The 14,876-nt window shown below is 51.5% G+C and overlaps 1 long non-coding RNA gene across 1 annotated transcript; it reads left to right on the top strand.

Moving 5' to 3' along the window:
• The first annotated feature begins 9,896 nt into the window (after positions 1-9,896).
• Positions 9,897-11,213, top strand: LOC131588956 (uncharacterized). Its single transcript, XR_009279679.1, has 4 exons — positions 9,897-10,410; positions 10,505-10,667; positions 10,751-10,830; positions 10,908-11,213. It is a non-coding gene; the product is annotated as an uncharacterized LOC131588956 (long non-coding RNA).
• Positions 11,214-14,876: the final 3,663 nt, after the last annotated feature.

The following is a 14,876-nucleotide window of genomic DNA, read 5'->3' as shown; positions in this document are numbered from 1 at the left end:
CAGCTGCTGTCCATGACCTCTCCTCCACACAGATCCTGCCACTAAACCAGACGCTGACAGGGAGCTTCACTCTTCAAAGTCAGCCAGTGCCAGCATACAACAATGTCGAGTCCACGATCATCTCACGGGTGGTGCCAGATTCTCAGGCAAGTACCGAGTGCAAATGATGAGCACAGACACAGAGCTCCTCTGTCTTTGCTGTGACATGCCAGCGACTGGCAGCCAATTATGAAGCGGGTTAACAAAAGCTGAATTATTTTTCTCTGAAAATGTCTAAAATGGCCCCACAAACCAAAATTATAAAGTAATTACACTCCACCTTGCACTGAACAAAAAAAGGTTATTCGCTACAAGGCCCTAGCAACCATCTTAGCTTTAAAGGAAGAGAAAGCAGACTGCCGAAGTAGTAATGAAATGACACAAAACTGCTAATTTCATGTCTGTTTTTCAGAGGTCTGTAATAATAACCAGTAATTCCTTACAAAGCATCCATTCTTGCTCCCTAATTCCCACCTAAGGATATTAAAAGGCTTAGCCATTCCCTGGCTCTATCTTTTAGGGGGACAATGTCCACCTCATGCCTTAAATATAGGCAGACTTATTATTTTTTAAGGGAAACAAACAAATTTGTGAGGCTCTACACAGCGGTAAAGTAAGTCCAAAGGGCTAAGCGGGACCAGCAATGACTCTCGGACAGGCAGATTTATTTATTCTATGGCTCAGCATGTGGCATTTAGGGGGCCTCAGCACAGTGCTCCAGGGCAGAAAGTCACCTTGCAGAGCCTTGACAGGTCTGGGCAGAAAAGTAGGAGACCTGCACCAAACAAAGCTGCACAGGTCCATGTTGCAATCAGCAGAAAATGTACAATTTAATCATTGTCATTTGTGTGTCTTCCAAGAGGCCATCTATTTATTACCAAGTAAACAGAGATCTGAAACTAACAGCGAAGGCAGGCAAGATTAGGAGGAACTCTCCTAATAGCGCCTCGAAGACAACATCAACACGTAATATCAATAGAAAATCTATAATATAGACGTAAATAAATATGCACACAAAATATAAGTAATATTATGTATTTTATTGTAATATAATCTATATTATATATAAGAATATGTATAAAATATAAATAACTATAAATCTAAGTTTAAAAAAATTATTAAAATATAGTGCTTTAATATTAAAGGGCTGAGGTCAAGGGCAAAAGCTCAGCGATCAGGGGTCAGCGGTTAAAGTGAAAAGTCAGGGATTCAAACTTCAGGGGTCACATGTGAATGGTCAGGGTTCAAAGATCAAGAGTAAAGGGTCCAAGGTCCAACGTTACGGGTTAATTTTCCAAGGTTGTGTGGTTCAAAGTCAATTATCAGGGAATCAAACTTCAGAGAGCTAAAGTCAATAGTCAAAGGTCAAAATTCAGAGGTTAAGAGTAAAAGGTCAATGGGAGGTTGCCAGGGAGTTGCAGGGAAGAGGAGTATTTATAAACTTTATCCCTACTTCCCTGTAATTCTGGGTGTTTGGATTTCCTTTGTGCTCCTCAGGATAAGCCATAAACAAGCCCCTGAACTCTGCATTGATGTGTCAAACACTTCCACAGAAAGGCACAGCAGTGATTCTAGAGGAAAAATTGGAGGTGATGTCTTATGATCCATGGGGAATTACATTGGGAATTATGAAACTCAAACACATGGAATTGTGGAGGTGGAATTCCATTTTCAGCCTTGGGCACCTGGAGGAGGAGAGGTGTCCTCATCCATAGCAAGGAAAGCCTGGTGCCCCCGTGTGTCAGGTGCAGACAATGAGCTGTCCAGGGAATGAGCAACAAGTTACTTCTGCCCCTGCCCTCACCCGTAGGATGGCAACAGCACAAACTGAACTGTGAGGATGATGAGGGCTCAGAACAGCCCCAGGTGTCAGCAGTGAGGTTGATGAGGGGACAGAGCAGCCCCAGGTGTGAGCAGTGAGGTTGATGAGGAGCGGGTGGGTCCTGCCCGGGGCTGTTTTAGGGGGAGGGTTTCCCTCAGTTCACTTGGGCACGGAGCAGTTGGAGAAGAGGGGTTTATGGTGGGCTCCCCCGGGGGTGTCTCATGGAACGATACCGAGACCATCTCATAGGGTCTGGGAGAACAGCTGGATGCACTTGGACATGGAGCATTGCTTAAAGGAGGTGCCGAGGGACAAACCTTTGTGTCTGGAAGCAGCATCGGAGCAAGTAAGCCAGTGCGGGTTTGCAGGGGGGACTTTTCTCCTTTTCCTTTTTGATTTCCTCTTGCCGGGGAGCGACAGAGCCATGCGGAGGCGAGGTGAGCTCTGCCGGGCCGGCAGGCGGGAGCCGCGGCGCGGAGCTGTGTCCGTCCCGGCCGCTCCGCCCGCTCCGGGCGCGGGGCTCGGGCACCGCCGGGGTCCCTTCGGGCCGCCGGAGGAGCCGCTTTCCTGCCGGGAGCCGCGCTCCGTCCGGGGCCGGGAGCGCGGGGCCGCCCCCGGGTGCCGAGTGCCGCCGCTGCCGGGGCTCGCGTGGCTCCCCCGGTCCCCCCGCACCTGGAGCGGAGCCAGCCCGGGAGCGAGTCCCGGCGAGGGCCGCTGGGGGACACTCGTGGCTCGTCAGGTTCAGAGTGCGCTGGCAAAAGCCGCTGGGAGGAGGGGAGGGGGAAAAGCCCGACCTTCCGGCCTTTTTGTCTCGGGGCTTTGTCGGTTTTGCTCTTTAGCCGAGCCGCGCCTTTAAATAACGATGTGGCGCCTTCTAGAAACTGCGTCCAATACCTTTTGCACCCTCACGTGAGGGCTTCGAGCTCAGGTTTTTCCATTGCCGAGTTAACTGCAGGTCCAAGCTGACAGCGTCCCGTGCATCTGGTGTGCATGAATCTGTTTGTGATGTTCATTTCCTCTGGATGCAGAGGAGGGCTTTTTGGGCAGACCGTATTTCTCACACCTCGAGGCTTGTTAACCCTTGTACACGATTTTCTGGAGACGCGGGCTGGAGGAGAACTTTGTCTTGCTGCTGTACTAGGGAATGGAATGCAGGGGGTCCCCGCAATATCCCCGTGGAAGCTGGAATGTCCGAGGAAATGGATGTGACAATTCTCGGGGCTGAACCTGGCTCCCAGCGCTCTGCAGCGTAGGACGCGAGAGAGCAGGGCCGAGGGACAGCGGGGTAGGAGCGGCGAGGTGCTTCGTGCTCTGGGTTTGGTGTCGCTGATGTTTCCGGAGCCAGAGCAGGTTGATTTGGTTCTGGTGCACTGGAACGGGATCCAAACCTCGGAAAGGTTTGAGACAAACTGGGAGGAAATGTTTTAAAATGAATGTGTTTCTTAATAGAAGGCAGGTTTCAGTCCATTTTTTAACTGATTTTAAAGGAATTTTTTTTTGTTGTGGAGAAAAGACCAGTAGATTTTAGAAGGGTTTTTATATTTGTTTTGAAAATTTATTTTAGTATTGTTAGTTGAAGTGTTAGCATGAGTTGTGTTTCAGTGTTGAATCTTTTTGAGGGGGTTCAGATTTTTTCTAGGTTAAGATTTTTTTCCCTTGGTTGGTGGAGGTATTGTGATTTTATTGATGATATTGGTGGGAACTTGATGCTGTTTGTTTTTTGGTTATTTTATTTTTAGGAATGTGGTTTTTGTAGTAAGCCTGGAAAAATTCACTTTATTTCAAAACATACTAGTTTAATGATGTAAAGGTTTCCATATTAACTCCTCAGTCTCTTAGATTTTTTTTTTCTCATTTAGGTTTTCCAGAATTTACTGATAGAGTTAGTAATCAAGCAGGGATGGCACCCCGTTCTTGAAAAGATGGCTATGGAAAAACCTGTGACTAACAACACGTACCTGACGGAGGGCAACAATTTTGCTGTTATTACAGGGCCAAATTCGAGTGGCAACTGAACATTGGTATGGATCTGCTGGAGGAGAGGAGTTTCTGGTGGGCTCCCAGTGGCATCTGATGGAGTGATGGTGAGAGCATCTCATAGGGTCTGGGGGAGCACCTGGATGCACTTGGAGGTGGAGCACCGCTTAAAGGAGGTGGTGAGGGACAAAGCTTTTTGCCAGGAAGCAGCACCTGAACAGCTGAGCCAGTGTGGATTTGCAGGGGTGATCTTTCTGCTTTTCCCTTTTGATTTCATCTTGGCAGTCCCTCCCCGGTGCCCTCAATCTGTCACAAGAATTCCAAGAAAAAAAAAGGCTGAGGAAACAGTGAAAAGAAGGGGTATAGGTAAGGTGGAGTTCAGGTGTACCCCACCCCAAACCCTAAACAGCAGCCCTAACAGCGCTCCCGTTTCCCTGAGGCAGCTGCAGGCAGGAACCCTAAAGCAGCAAAGTGCCAGAACCCCTGGTACTGCAGACAGTACCCCTGGTGCTAGGGTCAGCCAGGAGATAGTGGGGGGACGATCCGTAGGGTTGGGGAAACAGGGGGTTTCCCGCCCCGCCCCACCCTGGGCTCTCGGTCCCTCCGCAGCCGGGGATTGCTCCCACCCCTCCTCGAGGCGGCGGTTGGCAGGGCTTCGTGCCTAGCCTCCGCAAAGAGTTCGGCTCTGTCAGCCTCTGCCCTGTCTCAGGGCCAAACTTAGGTAGGGTAGGGAGCAACTGTGGATTGCCTGGTCCGGGCTAATGGACATCTCTTGGGGCCTATGGATAAGGAGCATCCCCGGTTGCAAGCGTAGGGTTCTAAATAAGTTTGTAGGGTTCAGCGGGGGAGCTTGGCAGTGACACAGAGAGGTCGAGGGCTGGAGACAAACAGTGAAAATAAAAGGGGTACAGGTTGGGATATAAGGTAGCGTACAGGACTATTCAAACCCTAAACAGCAGCCCTAACAGCGCTCCCATTTCCCTGAGACAGCTGCAGGCAGGAACCCTAAAGCAGCAAAGTGCCAGAACCCCTGGTACTGCAGACAGTACCCCTGGTGCTAGGGTCAGCCAGGAGATAGTGGGGGGACGATCCGTAGGGTTGGGGAAACAGGGGGTTTCCCGCCCCGCCCCACCCTGGGCTCTCGGTCCCTCCGCAGCCGGGGATTGCTCCCACCCCTCCTCGAGGCGGCGGTTGGCAGGGCTTCGTGCCTAGCCTCCGCAAAGAGTTCGGCTCTGTCAGCCTCTGCCCTGTCTCAGGGCCAAACTTAGGTAGGGTAGGGAGCAACTGTGGATTGCCTGGTCCGGGCTAATGGACATCTCTTGGGGCCTATGGATAAGGAGCATCCCCGGTTGCAAGCGTAGGGTTCTAAATAAGTTTGTAGGGTTCAGCGGGGGAGCTTGGCAGTGACACAGAGAGGCTGAGGGAGGGCTTCAGAGGTCAAAAGCTCAAGGGCTGGAGACAAACAGTGAAAATAAAAGGGGTACAGGTTGGGATATAAGGTAGCGTACAGGACTATTCAAACCCTAAACAGTAGCCCTAAAAATGCCCCCCATTTTCCTGAGAAATCTGCAGGCAGGAACCCCAAAGCAGCAGAGTGCCAGAACCCCCGAGAGCTGCAGGCAGTACCCCTGGTGCTAGGGCCAGCCAGGAAGTGATAGTGAGTGCTAGGGCCTACTGCTGTCATATAAGCTGGGGTTTCCATCCTTGGGGTACCCTGGGCTCCCTGTCCCTCACTGACTGGAGAGTCTTCCTCCCCTTCTTGAGGTGGTGGTAATTTGGCTGTGTCAGCCAATACTGCTGTGAAGCAAGCCTCTGCCTCCCTGTGGGGTGAAGTGTGCAGCCCATGAACTTGGGCATTCTCTAGAGAAGGTAAGTGCTGGGTTTTCACAGATGTGCCGCTAAGATCCTGCATTGATATTTGGTCTTCTAGATTGTAGCTGACGAGGAGACGACATCCTGGCGATGGCAGGAACTTCCCGGATAGCGCAGTGGCCTTACAGGGCGTCCTCGTGTGGATCCTCCCCGCCGGGCATCCCAGAGCTGAGTCAAAGTCTACAAATTGCAGAGGGGCTGAAAGCAGGGTGCCGGGTCGGGACTTGTGACCTGGGATTATGGAGTCAGCTTTGGGGACGGGGAGGTCCAGGCTGTGGCCCCTTAGGCCACACGGTGGGAGAGCCTCACTTTTGTTCACAGTGCTGAGGTGTGCAGGACAGAGCAGTCCCGGGGCGTGTCCCATCACTTGTCCGTCGTGCCTTCTGTGTCTTTTGTGCCTCTCGTGTTGTACGTGCCTTGCCTTATCTCTTCTGGGGGCTTACCAGAAACCCCGGCGTCACTCCTCGCGTCTCTGATCTCTGGGCTCCTCAGCCCGACACCATCGAAGCTTTGCCTCGGGAGCCCTCAGAGGCCTTGGAATCGCGTCTCTCTTTTAAAAGCATCCGATCGGATGTCTTTTAGAGGTCTTGTTCCGAGCTGTGTCGACAGCCGTGCGCCGCGAGGATCCATTGTTGCGGCTTAGGTCTTGAAGAAACGCAGAGATAGGTAGGGGGCTGTGGCCCTCAGATTCTCGGGCATCCGTCTTGGCAGTTGCTGGAGTTTGTCATTCCATCAGCATCTTCTTCCTCCTGGGTTCTGCGAGCTTCATCAGCTCGCCTTCATTCTTACCCGGCTCATCTCATTCCGCGTTCTCTCGGTCCTTGCGGCCGTTCTTGTGGCCCAGAGTTTTGTCTCCCCGTTGTGTCCCCTCGTCTGTTGTCTTGTGTGTCACGGGTGTCTGGGTGTAGTTGTCCCGGAGCTGCTCTGTCCTGCTGCCCAGCCTGGGTGTAGGTGTAAAAGGCCGAGTCCTAGGCCCCTGTAATTTGAAATTTGTCATGTAGGGTGTAGTTGGAGTCTAGCGGGTGTTCCTAGATTGACACAAGATGCGTGGAGCTGTAAAGTTACCCTGCAGCACTTTGACTTTTGTCTCAGCTTTCTTTCAGATGCGGACGGATAAAATCGGTGGCAGAGCGCCCCATCCAGGGTAAGGGGGTTCCCGCGAGAAGGTAAGTCAATGTTTGTCTTTGCAGGGCAACTGGAACCGGTCACTGTGTTACAGGTCTCCTCTTTGTGTTTATTTTTAGGAAGTAGAGCCAGCTGGCAGCAGTCAAGGCGAAGTGGGCAAGGTGAGCATTGACCGGTGGAGGGAAGCTGTTGTTATCGCTGGGCTCTCAGTTTCCGGTGCAATGCCAAGCGTCCCATCTTGTTTGCGTGTTTTAGGCGGTCCAGTCACATTTCGCTGAGATCCCCTCGCCAACTGGCCGGCACAGCTGCTTCGCCGCTCCCGTGAGCCCTGCGGAAGCTTTACGGGACCGTGAGTCGGAGCCTTTTCCACGTAAAGGGGTCGTGTTTGTGGCTTTCAGGAACGGGCCGAGGGGTTGCCGTGAGTTGGGGATGTCGGGAGGAGGAGCGAGGGTCCCTTTGAGTTTCAGCAATGCCGCATCACTTTGTCTTTTCTTAACTCAGGCGTGCCCTGCGACGACGGCGTCCGGCTCCCGGCGCGGCCGAAGCGTGCGGCCTCAGGACGTGGCCGTGCGCAGGAGACCGTGAGTAGCGGAATTGTTGGGTTTTGGCTGATGCCCTGCAAAGATCAGCCGCTGATTTTCTGTTTAATTTATTGTTGCTGACCTAGAGACGGCAGCCTGGCGATGGCAGGAACTTCCCAGATGGCGAGGCGGCCTTCCTTGGCGCTCCATGTGGATCCACCCTGCCGGGCATCTGAGAGCTGAGTCGAAGGCTATGAATTGCAGAGGGGATGAAAGCGTGGCCTGGGATTATGGAGTCAGCTTTGTTGATGGGGAGGTCCAGGCTGTGGCCCCTTAGGCCACGTGAAGGGAGAGCCTCACTTTTGTTCACAGTGCTGAGGTGCGCAGGACAGAGCAGTCCCAGGGCGTGTCCCATCACTTGTCCATCGTGCCTTCTGTGTCTTTTGTGCTTCTCGTGTTGTACGTGCCTCGCCTTATCTCTTCTGGGGGCTTACCAGAAACCCCGGCATCACTCCTCGCGTCTCTGATCTCTGGGCTCCTCAGCCCGACACCATCGAAGCTTTGCCTCGGGAGCCCTCAGAGGCCTCGGAATCGCGTCTCTCTTTTAAAAGCATCCGATCGGATGTCTTTTAGAGGTCTTGTTCCGAGCTGTGTCGACAGCCGTGCGCCGCGAGGATCCATTGTTGCGGCTTAGGTCTTGAAGAAACGCAGAGATAGGTAGGGGGCTGTGGCCCTCAGATTCTCGGGCATCCGTCTTGGCAGTTGCTGGAGTTTGTCATTCCGTCAGCATCTTCTTCCTCCCGGGTTCTGCGAGCTTCATCAGCTCGCCTTCATTCTCACCCGGCTCATCTCGTTCCGCGTTCTCTCGGTCCTTGCGGCCGTTCTTGTGGCCCAGAGTTTTGTCTCCCCGTTGTGTCCCCTCGTCTGTTGTCTTGTGTGTCACGGGTGTCTGGGTGTAGTTGTCCCGGAGCTGCTCTGTCCTGCTGCCCAGCCTGGGTGTAGGTGTAAAAGGCCGAGTCCTAGGCCCCTGTAATTTGAAATTTGTCATGTAGGGTGTAGTTGGAGTCTAGCGGGTGTTCCTAGATTGACACAAGATGCGTGGAGCTGTAAAGTTACCCTGCAGCACTTTGACTTTTGTCTCAGCTTTCTTTCAGATGCGGACGGATAAAATCGGTGGCAGAGCGCCCCATCCAGGGTAAGGGGGTTCCCGCGAGAAGGTAAGTCAATGTTTGTCTTTGCAGGGCAACTGGAACCGGTCACTGTGTTACAGGTCTCCTCTTTGTGTTTATTTTTAGGAAGTAGAGCCAGCTGGCAGCAGTCAAGGCGAAGTGGGCAAGGTGAGCGTTGACCAGTGGAGGGAAGCTGTTGTTATCGCTGGGCTCTCAGTTTCCGGTGCAATGCTAAGCCTCCCATCTTGTTTGCGTGCTTTAGGCGGTCCAGTCGCATTTCCCCGAGACCCCCTCGCCAACCGGCCGGCACAGCTGCTTCGCCGCTCCCGTGAGCCCTGCGGAAGCGTTATGGAACCGTGTGACGCAGCCTTTTCCACGTAAAGGGGCCGTGTGGGTGGCCTTCAGGAACGGGCCGAGGGGTTGCCGTGAGTTGGGGATGTCGGGAGGAGGAGCGAGGGTCCCTTTGAGTTTCAGCAATGCCGCATCACTTTGTCTTCTCTTAACTCAGGCGCGCCCTGTGACGACGGCGTCCAGCTCCCGGCGCGGCCGAAGCGCGCGGCCTCAGGATGCGGCCGTGCGCAGGAGACCGTGAGTAGCGGAATTGTTGGGTTTTGGCTGATGCCCTGCAAAGATCAGCCTCTGATTTTGTGTTTTATTTATTGTAGCTGACCGAGAGACGGCAGCCTGGCGATGGCAGGAACTTCCCAGATGGCGAGGCGGCCTTCCTTGGCGCTCCATGTGGATCCTCCCCGCTAGGCATCCGAGAGCTGAGTCGGAGGCTGCGAACTGCAGAGGGGCTGAAATCGGGGTGCCGGGTCGGGACTCTGGACCTGGGGTTATGGAGTCAGCTTTGGGGACGGGGAGGTCCAGGCTGTGGCCCCTTAGGCCACGTGAAGGGAGAGCCTCACATTTGTTCACAGTGCTGAGGTGTGCAGGACAGAGCAGTCCCGGGGCGTGTCCCATCACTTGTCCATCGTGCCTTGTGTGTCTTTTGTGCCTCTCGTGTTGTACGTGCCTCGCCTTATCTCTTCTGGGGGCTTACCAGAAACCCCGGCGTCACTCCTCGCGTCTCTGATCTCTGGGCTCCTCAGCCCGACACCATCGAAGCTTTGCCTCGGGAGCCCTCAGAGGCCTCGGAATCGCGTCTCTCTTTTAAAAGCATCCGATCGGATGTCTTTTAGAGGTCTTGTTCCGAGCTGTGTCGACAGCCGTGCGCCGCGAGGATCCATTGTTGCGGCTTAGGTCTTGAAGAAACGCAGAGATAGGTAGGGGGCTGTGGCCCTCAGATTCTCGGGCATCCGTCTTGGCAGTTGCTGGAGTTTGTCATTCCGTCAGCATCTTCTTCCTCCCGGGTTCTGCGAGCTTCATCAGCTCGTCTTCATTCTCACCCGGCTCATCTCATTCCGCGTTCTCTCGGTCCTTGCGGCCGTTCTTGTGGCCCAGAGTTTTGTCTCCCCGTTGTGTCCCCTCGTCTGTTGTCTTGTGTGTCACGGGTGTCTGGGTGTAGTTGTCCCGGAGCTGCTCTGTCCTGCTGCCCAGCCTGGGTGTAGGTGTAAAAGGCCGAGTCCTAGGCCCCTGTAATTTGAAATTTGTCATGTAGGGTGTAGTTGGAGTCTAGCGGGTGTTCCTAGATTGACACAAGATGCGTGGAGCTGTAAAGTTACCCTGCAGCACTTTGACTTTTGTCTCAGCTTTCTTTCAGATGCGGACGGATAAAATCGGTGGCAGAGCGCCCCATCCAGGGTAAGGGGGTTCCCGCGAGAAGGTAAGTCAATGTTTGTCTTTGCAGGGCAACTGGAACCGGTCACTGTGTTACAGGTCTCCTCTTTGTGTTTATTTTTAGGAAGTAGAGCCAGCTGGCAGCAGTCAAGGCGAAGTGGGCAAGGTGAGCGTTGACCAGTGGAGGGAAGCTGTTGTTATCGCTGGGCTCTCAGTTTCCGGTGCAATGCTAAGCCTCCCATCTTGTTTGCGTGCTTTAGGCGGTCCAGTCGCATTTCCCCGAGACCCCCTCGCCAACCGGCCGGCACAGCTGCTTCGCCGCTCCCGTGAGCCCTGCGGAAGCGTTATGGAACCGTGTGACGCAGCCTTTTCCACGTAAAGGGGCCGTGTGGGTGGCCTTCAGGAACGGGCCGAGGGGTTGCCGTGAGTTGGGGATGTCGGGAGGAGGAGCGAGGGTCCCTTTGAGTTTCAGCAATGCCGCATCACTTTGTCTTCTCTTAACTCAGGCGCGCCCTGTGACGACGGCGTCCAGCTCCCGGCGCGGCCGAAGCGCGCGGCCTCAGGATGCGGCCGTGCGCAGGAGACCGTGAGTAGCGGAATTGTTGGGTTTTGGCTGATGCCCTGCAAAGATCAGCCTCTGATTTTGTGTTTTATTTATTGTAGCTGACCGAGAGACGGCAGCCTGGCGATGGCAGGAACTTCCCAGATGGCGAGGCGGCCTTCCTTGGCGCTCCATGTGGATCCTCCCCGCTAGGCATCCGAGAGCTGAGTCGGAGGCTGCGAATTGCAGAGGGGCTGAAATCGGGGTGCCGGGTCGGGACTCTGGACCTGGGGTTATGGAGTCAGCTTTGGGGACGGGGAGGTCCAGGCTGTGGCCCCTTAGGCCACGTGAAGGGAGAGCCTCACATTTGTTCACAGTGCTGAGGTGTGCAGGACAGAGCAGTCCCGGGGCGTGTCCCATCACTTGTCCATCGTGCCTTGTGTGTCTTTTGTGCCTCTCGTGTTGTACATGCCTCGCCTTATCTCTTCTGGGGGCTTACCAGAAACCCCGGCGTCACTCCTCGCGTCTCTGATCTCTGGGCTCCTCAGCCCGACACCATCGAAGCTTTGCCTCGGGAGCCCTCAGAGGCCTCGGAATCGCGTCTCTCTTTTAAAAGCATCCGATCGGATGTCTTTTAGAGGTCTTGTTCCGAGCTGTGTCGACAGCCGTGCGCCGCGAGGATCCATTGTTGCGGCTTAGGTCTTGAAGAAACGCAGAGATAGGTAGGGGGCTGTGGCCCTCAGATTCTCGGGCATCCGTCTTGGCAGTTGCTGGAGTTTGTCATTCCGTCAGCATCTTCTTCCTCCCGGGTTCTGCGAGCTTCATCAGCTCGCCTTCATTCTCACCCGGCTCATCTCGTTCCGCGTTCTCTCGGTCCTTGCGGCCGTTCTTGTGGCCCAGAGTTTTGTCTCCCCGTTGTGTCCCCTCGTCTGTTGTCTTGTGTGTCACGGGTGTCTGGGTGTAGTTGTCCCGGAGCTGCTCTGTCCTGCTGCCCAGCCTGGGTGTAGGTGTAAAAGGCCGAGTCCTAGGCCCCTGTAATTTGAAATTTGTCATGTAGGGTGTAGTTGGAGTCTAGCGGGTGTTCCTAGATGGACACAAGGTGGCTGGAGCTGTGAATTTATCCTTCAGCTCTTTGAGTTTTGTCTTAGCTTTCTAAGCATTACATTATTTGCTGCCCGATGTGGGGTTCAAAAGAGTAAGAAAAACCTATACTAATTACGTTATATTGGTACTTCCTTTGTGTTGGGAAAAAGGACTGTGGGATAAAGGACTTTGTAATGGTGTTCCTTAAGTTCATGTCTCTCAGGGTGGAGGCCTTCATGTAGTTCTAGTCTCTGAGCTTTTTTTGAGGTTTTAATCTACTTGTCCAGAAATGGATTACTTGTATTTATTTCTATTTTATGGCTATCTATCTATCTTCATTTGTTTATTATAGATGTGTATATTTTCATTTCTATATTATTCATTTAAATGCCATGCCTGTAAGTAAATAAAAAACAAAAAGTCCCTTGGTTTAAATATTTTTCATACTTATTTCTATCATATTGAACTTCTTTTTTTACACACCTAGATATAATACACAACAGATATTAAAATATGTTATATTAGCATCTATCCATATGGTTTTCATACTGAATATTAATCTACTTGTCTAGATTTGGATTACTTGTATTTATTTCTTTTTTCTTTCTCTAACTCTCTATATATATCTATCTAGCTCCCCTATATTTACTTTTACATGTATATATTTATATATTTCTCTTTCTAATGTTCTGCTTTTTGAACTTTGCATTGCTTTCTCTTTGAAACTCTACCCATTCATTCAGCTAACAGGTCAGAATGACAAAAATATAAAGCTCTGGTGAACCCCGAGTGCAGAACGCACTCGTCTGTCTGGAACTTAGGCACAGAAATTTCTCTTGGTGCATTTTAGTACCTCATGGATGCACAGATGTGTTTTATACACTCATATTTTACAGGGAAGTAAGAGGTGGAAACACAAAACCCACTTTCTTAACCCTAAGCCATTTCTGACATAACAAAACCCTAACGACGGCGTGCACAGAGAGGGGGTTTCTTTCCAAGGGAATTTAGAGAGATCAGTTCCCGTTCCTTGCCAATACCTACCGTAAAAACCAGAACAACTCCACAGCTTTTTGGATTCTGCATCCAGCCCTCCCAGGGAATTTCCTGGCAGCTCGGGGTCCCCTCTGGGCAAGGGTACCCGGCACGAGCCCTCCCCATTCCCCGCTCACCTTGCTCCTCCAGCGCAGCGCCTGCCTCCCTCTGCCGGGGACCTCGGCATGCCGCAAGGGACATGGGAGCCCCCCAGTGCCCACCCCGTCCCCCTCAGCCTTTGCTCCTCACCCCCAAAGAAGGCACAGAACAACTCCAACTGCCCTGGACAGCAGCACCCTGCTTTATTGGAAGCCCTTCTAGGACTAGACCCCCTCCCAAAAAGGAGCTCTGCTGCAACAAGAAAAGGGGTGCCCCGGCTGCGGGCACTTCTGCACCGCTGTGAGCCCAGAAAAACCCAAAATCACCGGAATTCAACCCAAAAAAATCCTCAAATCCAAAAAAAACCCTGTGAAAATTGGGTAAAATATGAGAAAACTGCAAAAAATCCCATAAAAATCCCGAATTTGGGTGTCAAGCACCACTGCTACCCCGGCTGCGGGCACTTCTGCACGGCCGTGAGTCCAGAAAAACCCGAAATACCAGGAATTTAATCCAAAAGAATACTCAAATAAAAAAAAAAAAAACCAAAAAATCCCATAAAATACGAGAAAACGGCAAAAAATCCTATAAAAATCCTGAATTTTGGGGTCAAACAGCACTGCTACCCCGGCTGCAGGCACTTCTGCACTACTGTGAGCCCAGAAAAACCCAAAATCACCGGAATTCAACCCAAAAAAATCCTCAAATCCAAAAAAAACCCTGTGAAAATTGGGTAAAATATGAGAAAACTGCAAAAAATCCCATAAAAATCCCGAATTTGGGTGTCAAGCACCACTGCTGCCCCGGCTGCGTGCACTTCTGCACCACCGTGAGTCCAGAAAAACCCAAAGTCACCGGAATTTAACCCAAGAAATCCTCAGATCCAAAAAAAACCCTGTGAAAATTGGGTAAAATATGCAAAAACGGCAAAAAATCCCATAAAAATCCTGAGTTTTGGGGGTCAAACACCACTGCTACCCCGGCTGCGGGCACTTCTGCACGGCCGTGAGTCCAGAAAAACCCGAAATACCAGGAATTTAATCCAAAAGAATACTCAAATAAAAAAAAAACAAAACAAAAAATCCCATAAAATACGAGAAAACGGCAAAAAATCCCATAAAAATCCTGAATTTTGGGGTCAAACAGCACTGCTACCCCGGCTGCGGGCACTTCTGCACTACTGTGAGTCCAGAAAAACCCAAAATCACCGGAATTTAACCCAAAAATTACCCCAATCAAAAAAAAAAACCCGTGAAAATCCCATGAAATACAAAAAAATTGCAAAAAACCCTGGAAAAATCCTAAAAAATCTAGAAAAAATCTCATAAAATACAAGAAAATTCTGTAAAAATCCCCAAATCCCCCAAAACTGCCCCAAATCCCCTTCAGGATCTTTGGGAACCTCAATTTGTGCCTTTTAGGGATCAGTTTGGGGGATTTTGGAGGTTTTTTGGAGATTTTTGGTTGATTTCAGGGTATTTCAGGGTGATTTTGGGTTATTTCAGTTTGATTTTAGGTGACTTCAGGGTGATTTTGGTTGACTAGGCTGATTTTGGGGTGTTTCAGGCGGATTTCGGGTGACTTCAGTTTGGTTTTGGTGTATTTTAGGCTGATTTTGAGTGATTTTGGTGCATTTCAGGCCAATTTTGGTTGATTTCAGGGTGATTTCTGGTGATTTCAGGCTGTTTTTTTGCTGATTTTGGGGTGCTTGAGACTGATTTTGGGGTGTTTCAGGTTGATTTCAGTTGATTTCAGGGTGATTTTGAGTGATTTTGGGGTGTTTCATGGCAATTTTTGGGTATTTTGGGGTGTTTCAGGCTGATTTTGAGTGATTTTGGGGTACTTCAGGCTGATTTTGGTTGATTTCAGGGTGG

Source organism: Poecile atricapillus, chromosome 27, assembly GCF_030490865.1.
Source record: "Poecile atricapillus isolate bPoeAtr1 chromosome 27, bPoeAtr1.hap1, whole genome shotgun sequence".
Lineage (NCBI taxonomy): Eukaryota > Metazoa > Chordata > Aves > Passeriformes > Paridae > Poecile > Poecile atricapillus.
The sequence above is the reverse complement of the archived record's forward strand: the minus strand, read 5'-3'. Positions and strand labels throughout refer to the sequence as shown.